The 11,278-nt window shown below is 30.9% G+C and overlaps 1 long non-coding RNA gene across 2 annotated transcripts; it reads left to right on the top strand.

The window, feature by feature from the left end:
• Positions 1-7,206: 7,206 nt before the first annotated feature.
• On the top strand, positions 7,207-10,813 carry LOC141678895 (uncharacterized). 2 transcript variants are annotated; one of them, XR_012557950.1, is made up of 3 exons: positions 7,207-7,936; positions 8,787-8,852; positions 10,662-10,813. It is a non-coding gene; the product is annotated as an uncharacterized LOC141678895 (long non-coding RNA). The 2 variants fall into 2 exon arrangements; XR_012557951.1 differs by lacking the exon at positions 10,662-10,813 and having other exon boundaries at positions 7,207-7,486; positions 7,882-7,936; positions 8,787-9,754.
• Positions 10,814-11,278: the final 465 nt, after the last annotated feature.

Below are 11,278 nucleotides of genomic sequence, written 5' to 3' on the forward strand. Positions count from 1 at the left end.
ATGCTACTAGACTTAGTGATTGGTTTCATAGTATTTGGTTAGAAGTATGTTACTCAAAGTTTATATTTAAGTATTTTTGATGTAGTCAAGAAATATAGTGTATAATTCATGTATCCTGCGACTACAAGCTGCACAGATTGCAGGAAAGAGAAAACCAGGCTCGCGTTCGCAAGTCTAGGAGTAGGACCACGCGTGCATTTCACGATCTGTCAACCCGCGTAGTAATCCTGCGCTTGGTTTCGCCGGATACATTCGCTATTTGTTCAAATTGCAGCTAATTATAAGAAATTGGCAGGTAAAGGAATGGTACCAAATCCTGTATACAAACTTAAAAATGGCACTAAACGGTCTAAAAAATTGGCAGCTATAAAAGAGAAAGAAAAAAATCTGAAGATAAATAATTTAAATTAGAAATTTTTATTTACTATAATTTAAGTATTAAATTAATTTAGTTAACTTTATAAAATAAATTTATTTAAATTAAGTTCATAAAATAAACTTATTTAAATTAAACTTATAAAATAAATTTTCTAAATCAAATTTATAAAATAAATTTATGTAAATGAAAAATTAATAAAATAAATTTATTTAAGAACAACAAAGTAAATAAATTAACGGGTTACAATCTAACAACAATAAAGTTCCTAGCTTCTACAAAGATCAACAAATTAAATCTTATACAATGTTCTAGCTTTTGTTTGTTTAAGAATTTAATTATCGGGTAATGTTTATAATGCCCCTATGAATATACAAGAGTTAAATGGGGCATTATAACATTATTCCGGTGGGAAGAATAAATGATATAGATTTGTGTGTATATCTCCTATGTTTCTCTTTGCTTCAGTCCTTCACCTCTTTTGGGAGAGAAGATGAACAAAATAACTTCAAAATTGTTGAATCTGATCTGCTGCTTGTATAAATTTTTTATCAATAATATGTGATTGATGAGAGATGAGAAATAATGTTATAACGTGCGACTAACAAAAACTAGATGGTGACTAACAAAACAGAAACTAACTTGTTCTTTATGTACTGCACAACGTGCCACCAATCAAATGTGATCATTTGATTGTTTCCAACCTGCGACCTATGTGGTTACTTTTTTTCTTTTATTATTATTTTTTTCTTTCTTTTTCCTTTTCCCTTTTTTGTTTTTCCTTTTTCTATTTTTTTGTCTTTCCTTTTTGTATTTTCTTTTCTTTTCTTTTTCCTTTTTTATTCTTTTTCTTTTTATTTAAGTTTAAATTGTAACTAAATTAATTTATTAAATAAACTTTAAAATATAACTTATATAAATAAACTAATTTAGATTTATAAAATAAACTTATTTAAAATTTATAAAATAAATCATTTTAAGTTTATTAAATAAATTATATTAAAGTCTATTAAATAAATTTATTTAATTTAACAATTAAACTTTGAGTTTCAGTAGTCCCTCGGTTTAGGTTTATACCTCGCGAACCTCTTCTCTTCCTTTAACAGATAAACGTTCAATTCAAGTATGTTTCTCAACTTAAAAATTCTTCTATAAATAATTTCCAGATTCCTTTCACAAGCTGTTGACGCCTAGTGCAACTGGTCTGGTCCACAGATGATTGGCCCCGATTCAAATCTTCGTATTATAGCCTTGATTACATTGTTAAGCTTGCAACAACTTTATCGCTTCAAACACTGACTGTGAATAAACAACTGTACTTTCACTGAAATCCTTTCTGGTACTTTAGACAACGTCTTCATTGATACTACAATCTTGAATACTTCATTCACTATTCTTCACCGACGCTTGAACATATAAATGAACTCCCGTCAGTGAGCATAACTTCAAGATTGCAGCTGTCTTCTTTAACCTCTATCTATACCATGTCTTCAATTCTTCAGATTTTCATACTTCGAACACTGTCTATCTTCCATCAATGACAATACACTGAAATCTTATTATAACACTTATACATTAAATCTTTATCATTTTTGAAACCCTGAAAGTCTTTAATCTTTATTCTTCACTGAGGCATGATCATATTAATGAACTTCTTTCAGTGACCTAAACAGACTACAAGGTTTCTTATAATCCTTTTATTCTTTGTATTTGCCTTGTCTTCATTTCTTATGATTTCTTGTGTAGTCGTAGTATTATTAACCTGTCATGTTCTAGTGTTATTCTCGTGTTGAGTTATCACGTAACTGTTAATACAGCTATGCAGTCTCACCAACAGGCTTTGCTTTGTTATTTCTTCAGAAGAGCTTCATACTTTACTTCTAGTTCAAGATAAACTTTGTCTTTCTTTTCTTTCTTGGGTTTCCTGCATTCTGTAGCAAAATGGCCTAGCTCATCATAGTTATAACACCTTATCGTTGATCTGTCAACAAATCCAGTTTTGTAGCTATTTTTGTTATCAGTTGTGTACTTCCCTTTTCCTTTACAACTGTTGTCTTTGTTGAATGATTGTCCTTTTCCCTTGAAGAATCTTGGCTTCTTTAATCTAATGTTAGAGAACTTTCTTTCCATATAGGCCATTGACTGATCTAGCTCATCAAGTTCATTCAGGGTGTAAAACTCATCTTCTTCCAATTTCAGTATGACTTGCTCTTGTGAATCATTATTTCTTTGCTTACTTGTTGAGGCAACTGAAGTCTGGGATCTTGGCTCATCATTAAAGACCTGGATTTCACTGAAAATTAGAGCACTTGAACCATCTACAACATGCCCTTGACCAGCCCTTAATGACTTCCTTTGAATCATTTCTAATTCATATGTTTTTTAGATTCAATATAGAACTTTCAGAGTTATTCTACTCAAGTCTCTCCCTTCTTTGATTGCAGAAATTTTCTATTCCAAATGGTCAAGGAGTGTGAGCAAAAATTTCAAGTTCACTTCTTCAGCTTCATAATATTTATCATGCAGCTGCAAGTCATTAATCAGCTTGCTAAACCTTTCAAACACATCACTAATACTTTTATATGGCTTAGCCATGAAACCCTCATACTGTAAAAACAGTATCCTTCTTTGATTTGACCTAACTTTCTTTGTTCCTTCACAAAATATCTCTATCTTCTCCCAGATCTGCTTAGCAGTGTCACATTTGATAATGTTATTGTACATTACATTGTCAAGTGACTCTATCAAGATTAGTTGCAAGCCACTATCTAGATAGACTTTTTCTTTCTCAGGCTCAATGTACTCTGAAGGATCTTTAGGAGCATAATGAGCTGGAATGACCATGTCTCCATCTATAGATTCCTTAACTCTTACCATATGAGTGAAAGACCCATTCTTGAGAATCTAAATATATAATGGACTGGCCATCCTGATAAACAACAATATTTTCTTCTTTCATATAGTGTAGTTAGTCTTATCAAACTAGAGATTTTGATGCTACCGATTTTCTATGTATTCATTCTTCCAAGATCTTGAATCTGTTTACTTTCATAATTTTCTCTAATACCACTTGTTAAGTAATGAATCACACATAGAAGGGGGGTGAATGTGTTTTTGTGTTATTCTGTTTTTCTTGAAGTGATTATGCTGGTGAATAAAGTAAATTAAAATTGTGTAGTTAAATGTGTTAGTACTGAACTTAGACAGAAAAATAGTGAACACAAATCTTTCAAACCTCATTTAATTTTATATTAAAATTAAAAATATTTTGCCATAAATTTTTTAGGCTCTTTATTAATAAAGAGCTTAGCTTCTTCCTTGAGAGAATACAAGATTTTCTGATCTAAATTGTTCCTTCTAACAAAACATCCAGTGTTTATTTTATAAAACAGTAAACACTGGTTATTACACAGCATGCAATAACATGTACTAAACTCTATTTTTGGATAACTAAATCTTTCTATTCCTGGCTTAGTGTATCTAATCTTACACGCCTGTGACTTTACTCTTGGCCTTTGATCTTGTACTCTTCAAGCTGTTTTTGTAGACTTTTCAATCCAACTGATTAGATTATTTATTGATTGATAATCTTGGATATTTAACTGGTATGCACTTTGTACTTTGAGTTTTACCTCGAGATCTCCAGTTTGGTATATAGAGAAGTTGACATCTCGATAAGTATATTGGCTTATCGAGATCTCTAATCACTCTACAGTTGTTTTGACTTATCAAAGTCTCTGAGTTCTCTATAAGAGAATTTGGCTTGTCGAGATCTCTCATCTTCATGTCTTCACTTTGGCTTATCGATAACTCTGAGTTCTCTGCTGATAATTTGGCTTATCGATAACTCTGAATTCTCTATTAAAGAAATGACTTGTCGATATTTTCATTCTTCATGTCTTCAAATTGGCTTGTCGATATCTCTAAGTTCTCTAGTAGCTTTTCTTGACTTGTCGATAAATCATTCTGGAGTTCTCGAATGACTTCTCTATAATACTTAATCTGTGACTTGTAGAGATCTTGACTTAGAATATTTTTTTTAAAACAAATTTATTCAACTCCAAATTTCTTCATAATTCTTCTGAGGCATGATCTTCATGATCTTCTTCTAGATAGAATCCTTAGGATTGATACTGTTTACAGAAAAAGACTCGAGTCTGCCGTTGAACATTTTTACAGACTTAAGTGTTACAATTTATAACGCAAACATAGATAATTACCATACAACTTATTTAGGGTTGTCAGTTTGACTTAGTCTTGTTATTGTACAGGCATGTCTTGCACAACAGGAATTGAACCCAATTTCTTGTGATTTTGATGTGTTTGGAGTTGGGAAGACAATATATATATATATATATATATATATATATATATATATATATATATATATAATAAGAATTTGAAAGCCCCGTTAAAGTTTGACCAGATTGGACAGGCTGCGATATCTACTTACATATTGTAAGTAATTCTTTCCCATTTTATATGGCTTAGAATCAGTACTGTTAGAATTGAAGGATGGTAGGAATGATAATGTTTTCATGTTTGAGTTTTTGATCCCGGAGCTACGTTTACCTTGAATGCTGAATTTCAACATTTTGTTGCTAGTCGGTTAATAGAGGGTGATCACAATCACATATACTTCATGCCACATAATCATCGGTAAATATTTATAATTAAGTAAAACTATAATATAGTAATTTATATTTTAAGTTATTCTAAAAATAATTGTACTTGTGGGAAAGTATAATAATGCATGTATCATTATATTCTGGTCATAATATGGGATGGCGACATTTACATTCTCAATCATTTGCCGCATCCAACATATTTCAATGAATTGGAAAAAGATTTATCAGAGTAATATATTCATGTTTCGACTGGTATTATTTATTTGTTTTATTCAAAAACCGATTCTTAACACTATGTAATTATAATATGTAGGATAATAAAATCTATTAATGCTCAAACTGGAAGGGAAAATAGAGCACCTAAAATCCGGAATATTTTATTAAGTATTTTGTATTTTAAATTGTCATAGTATTGTCTACTTATGGTTCGGTTTTTTGTCGACTTTACTTGTATTCTTCTTCGAACAGGGAACCCCAAAACTGCGCGGTAGGGTGGAATTTGGTTATGTGGTCATGAATTACATTAAAGATATCAATGCGGCCAAAGATATGTCTTTTACTACTAAAGTATGTAAAATCATTTAGGACTCGCAAAATGGAATTTTTGTCGATTGACTTCATATATGCTTGATCTTACTTTTTGTGTAAATATTTATGGTATATATGGCACATATATAGGTGAATTTTGTTTAAAGTTATCTTTTGGGTTTTAATTTTTAGTGGGAGGCCATGTCGCAAGTCTTACACAACAAAGGAGCTAGACGAGATTCGCATGGAGGCCATCAATTTCATCGAGGACAAAATGTAATTAAGAATTTCCTTATGTTTCGCTACTATTAAATTAGTTTGGTTCAAAGGTTGTAGTAAGATGTTGTAGCTGCTTTTGTAATCTTGGGGTTATATTTTAACAATATAGTATTTTGTTTGAATTAGGGATAGTTGGTTTCTAGGAAGTTAGTACTATGTTTTTGGTAAGGAATTTGACTTGTTTGGAGAGTATAAGTAGACGGTGTTGGTTGGTATATATATGGGATATAAATTTTGGGTTGTTTGACTTGTTGGTTGGATGTAACTTGGGTTCTAGTTGCTAAGTCTTTTTGCTAACTTATATAGTTTTTATACCTTTGTGGTTTGTTGAATTTTCATTTTAGAGTATATAGTATTATTAGTAGCTATAGATATTATTTTGGTACATATGAAAGCAAGGGTACCATTGAATTCCAGGAAAAACAAACATCACTTCATATATTCAAAATGATGTTAAAAAGCAGGAATTGACAGTATTCTAATGAAAAAAACTGATGTGTAAATGGTGCAAACACATCTGCCAATACTGGGCAATTCGTTGTTAAAACATGTATTGCATGCTACAACCATTCATCCTCCGGTTGGAAAGAAAAGTGTAATGATAGCCTTTTAAACAAATGTATATTGCAACCACTCTTTTTTTATGTTGCCGTATAGTTACAATGTGTTACCAAAATGATATATATATATATATATAAAGATGATATTTTTAATTTAATTAATTAATAATTATTTACATAGAATTGAAATAATAATTGAAATATATAATTATTTTTAAAAGTTAATAATACTAGTGTAGTGATTTATAATATTATATTGATAAATTGAATGCTTTATAAAATTTAACAAGTCATTAATTAGTTGATATATATTGATCATTTTACAATATTTACATATTATTTAATTTATTTGTTTCTCATAATTAAATGTTAAAAATAATATTTATCAAAAAAGGAGAAATTGATGATTTAAATTGCAACATTGGTCTTAAGCGGATAGTTAATAGGGTATTATTAGAGATATTTATGATATTTTTATAATATAATAATTTTTTAATTTTTTGAAAAGGATTAAAATATTAAAAAGTAACATATACTTTATATATAGGAAATAATTAATTTTGATTTCTAAAATTTAACTATTCATTAAAGGAGTGATTTATGATAGTATTTATAAAATATTTTTTAATTTATAATTTAAAATTTGAATGATAAAATTTATAAAAGTAATTAATAAATTTGATATTAAATTAATATATTTATAAAAAAAAGGAATAGCCGGAAAATGTTTTAGAGGGGGCAAAATTGCCGCTTTGTTACATCAACAAAAAAATTGAATGAAGTCATTCAATTTTTGAAACACTTATTTCACTCATTAGAACTTTAAATCAATCATTCGATCATAGTTTCCAAGCTCTCCGGTTCATCAATGGCGATTCTGCATCTCGGGTGACTATTCCAGGCAGTAAAGACGATCCATTGCTCTCCTCACGAAGATCAAGCTCAAATCAATGGCTGCATCAAAACTGGACAACTCGACCATGAAACTCAGTGAGTCAACTCAAGGGCTTCAACCAAGTCCGGCTTCTACGGCCAATTTTACTGCAATTGTTGGATAATCTGGACTTTGAGGTATAGATATAGGTACTTCCATGAGACTTAAGGCCATGGTTCAGGTAAAAAATTCTCAAAACCCTTGTATTTGTATAAGTAAATCGATTTCTCTGTATTATTTGAATTATTTTTGAGATTGGTTGTTATGTATATATAATTGATGTCTTGATTAGTGTTCAATCGGCTTAGATTTACATGCACTGAGTATGTTGATTAATTCTAGTGGCAATAACTTTGCCTACTTGTCTGATTATACTGTGCAAGCACTACATTATCCTTGCTAAGTGATATATAGAGGGTTTGTGAATTGATAAATTTTGCATTACAATAAAATTCATAAAATTCTGTGATGGTTAATTCTGAGATTGCTAGATGGATTGCTTGGTTAATTCTGAAATATTATGGGACTTCTGGTGAAGTTTGAAAGGATCTCTGTCAATATAAATTTCGTATGTAGGCCGATATACGTACAAAAAAATGAAGGAGGCTACACAAAATTGCTGGGAGGAAAGGTATGTCTGTAAATTTCCATCTCCTAATGTTACAGGATTACAAGGAACAGATTAGTAATTTAGTAAGCATGTCTTTTATGTTTATTGATTGTGTTTATTTGGTGAAAGAGAAGGGGAAATGATAATCAAATCAAGTGCATTACATAGATTATTACTCATGTAACAATGATTTGGATGTTGTCCTGCTACTTAAAAAATAGCTTTCATTTGTTAAGCAATTTACCACCAGCACCCGCTAAGCCTCATACTTAATAGAAATGTGCCAGCACATTTGACTGTTGGACTCTCAGTTTTTTTTAATTAATCCTTTCTTAGTGCATTCTTCTATCTAGGCTTCCTATCAAAAAATTATATGAGATAAAGAAATGGAGTTTTTTTCTTTGTCTGTTAACGAACATCCACACCCACTTTTGCATTTGACAAGGATTAACTCTCAACTTCCCATGAAGGGGCTGATAGAGGGCGGTACTGCTAGGGAAAGGGTCTCTGGTAGAATTGGAATGGATATATTGAAGGATGAAACGCAATGACTTTATATGATGATGTCTAATAAAAAATATGTGTCAATGTGTATTCGTTAAGGGGGTGATTTTTTAGGCTTTTGGTTCGTTAAGTCAAGTATAGACTATTCTGTTAAGTTGTAAATGTGTCACAAACATTCCTATTGTCATTCTTGGTTCTGTAATACAATTAAACTTGCCTATAAGTTGAAACAAGTAACATCTTAATGTTTCTATATAGTAGTAGTTACTGGACAAAAGATCTTAGCTTGTCCGTAAATTTTAAGAAATATATTACTGGTCAATACTTTGCAGTTGCTGATAACCTCTTTGTGTTTGTCATCATACAGCTTCCCAAAGACCAATGTGTTGTGGCTGCAATATTTGGTGGATATTTTGCTACTGAAAAAACATTTGTAAGTTCTCGGGTCAACTTTAAACATCTAACTGAGTTGCTTAACATATTTATATATTTTGATGAAATCATTAAATCAAAATAGAATTTATCAAAACTGTCAGCCTTCTTAAATGACTTGTATCTGCCATATTAAAGTGAATAAAAATGATAGTGGTGCTCGATATACATTTACTTGTACAAGATAGTGAATTTATATGTGTTTTTGCTAAAAGTTCATAACACAGTTCAGTTCCATGAACCACTGGGTCCAAAATTCTTATTCTATAGATTTTCACTCTTGCAGATTTCTTATTCTCATTTTCAGTCTCTTTAAAAATGTATTATGGCTATCGCTAAAGCTAGTGTCTCAATTTGTGGGCATTTTATTTGAACATTTGCACTTGTAGTCTTTGTGTTACTGTCTATTCTACTGTAATCTTTACATCCGAGGAGACTGACAAGCTTATGCACTGGTAACTGGTATGTTTGAAACTCAAATCTTACTAGAAAAAACTTGAAACTATTCTCTGTTTCCAATGTTGTGGCATTAATAATTATGTACTTACTGGAAAGTTCTTAATCATAATATCTGCTTTAGTCTACTACTACTATTTTTTAAACTTTGCCTCTATTCAATAAAATTTTATTTCTTTGCTTATTATTTTCTTTTAAGTTCTAAAATCCATCTAACCTTGATTTTAGAAACCGGCATAAGAAAAGTAGGCCAGTAAGTCAATTATCTTCATGAGCAAAGCAGGCATGGAATATCTCCTAATTATGATTGAAGAGCAGACCAGGAAGTAGAAGAATAGTTGTGTGGACGATGCTGTGTAAAATATTTTAACGAACTAGTGCAAGGAATACAGTTTTACAATTATATATTGTAGATTAGGTGTTTAATTTTTTAAGAATTTAATTTAATCGTTGTGCTTGATTAGGAATAGTTGATGAAAGTTAATTGTGTATTTTGATTTAATGAATATTGTTTGTGTTTGGTACGATTTGGTAATGAACTGAATACTATATATATATTGGGAATTGCAAATTGATGAATACGTCATATTAAAATAATTGTGAAACTTTTGTGAGCTCCACTTATGACCCGCAAGTAGAGCCCAATTGTGGGGTCCACAAAATTTTACTAAATGTCAAACATCTATTGGAACATTTGTCAACTCCTACTGGAACTCTGGTCAGTATTGCAGTGTTGCAGTAGGCTGTTACTAGAACACATGTTGCGCGGTTGTAATAGGGTGTGTCGGGTTGCAATAGAGTGCTTTCTGAACGGCTAAAATTACAACCCCAAAACATTGCAATAACCATTTTGGCACCTGTAGCAGCATTTTTTTAGCCTTTAACAACGCTAAATGGAAGTTGCAGTATGCAATATATGACGTAGTGTGTTAACAGAATTATAAAGAAACCGATGTTAGTATCACTTAAAGACATCATGTTTTAACTGATAATGGATGTTAATCATGTATTTTAACTTGTGAGTTAAATGTTTAAATAAGAAGCCTAATATTTGTAATGTTACAATACTGAAGTTGCAATTATTCCTTTATTTGCCTGGTACTAAAAAAGACATCAGAAACATCCAAATAACATTGTCATGTGTCACTTTAAACATCGGTACTTTACGGAAACGATGTTAATATTAATACACCCACATCATTTTCTGTTGAGAATAATGTTAATGCTGATATTTAACTTGTGGGTTAGATGTTTAAATATGTCTAATCTTCCTAATATTATCATACTGAACTGTTTATATGGTCACTTGCTAAGTTTTTGTGATTATTTATTTTCTTTCATCTAACCATGATAGTTAAGAAAGAAGATGGTCAGACTTAGGCGCACCGCTCGCAAGAGCGTTCTTGGCGATCCCTACTGTGTCGTAGATTTCCAGATGCCAGAGCAGGTAGCAGTGTGTGTGAGCAAGTGTATTAGTTGGAAGGAATATATAAGTTGGATCATATACAATGGGTTATCTGTCAGTTCTATGTCAAAATCGAATATTATTTGAATTTATTATTATTTTGAGTTATAATATATTTATTCTGGTTGGTAATTGTAATCTTATCTCATACTTAATCATGTTTAGATCATGTTAGTGTTTAATAGGGGTTTATTTTATCTGCTGTTATTATATTAGTTTAATGGTGTGTAGGTTATCATTTCCTAACCCCAAGATTGAGGGCGTCAGAGGATCGAATAAATAACTGGCTTAACTTCCAGGTTTCTTTCCCAAATATATATAACTTCATTGCTCCTGTCATATAATTTTCCAACATGTACCTGTGGGACTTTAATGAAAGCAATATAACCAAACTTACGTATACGCTCGAGATTAGGCTTGTTACCTGTCCACGCCTCGTAGAAAGTTTTATTGGACAAAGAATGTGTTGGCAACCTAGTCAGAACATAAATTCAATGACGTACGAC

This window comes from Apium graveolens, chromosome 8, assembly GCF_009905375.1.
Source record: "Apium graveolens cultivar Ventura chromosome 8, ASM990537v1, whole genome shotgun sequence".
NCBI lineage: Eukaryota > Viridiplantae > Streptophyta > Magnoliopsida > Apiales > Apiaceae > Apium > Apium graveolens.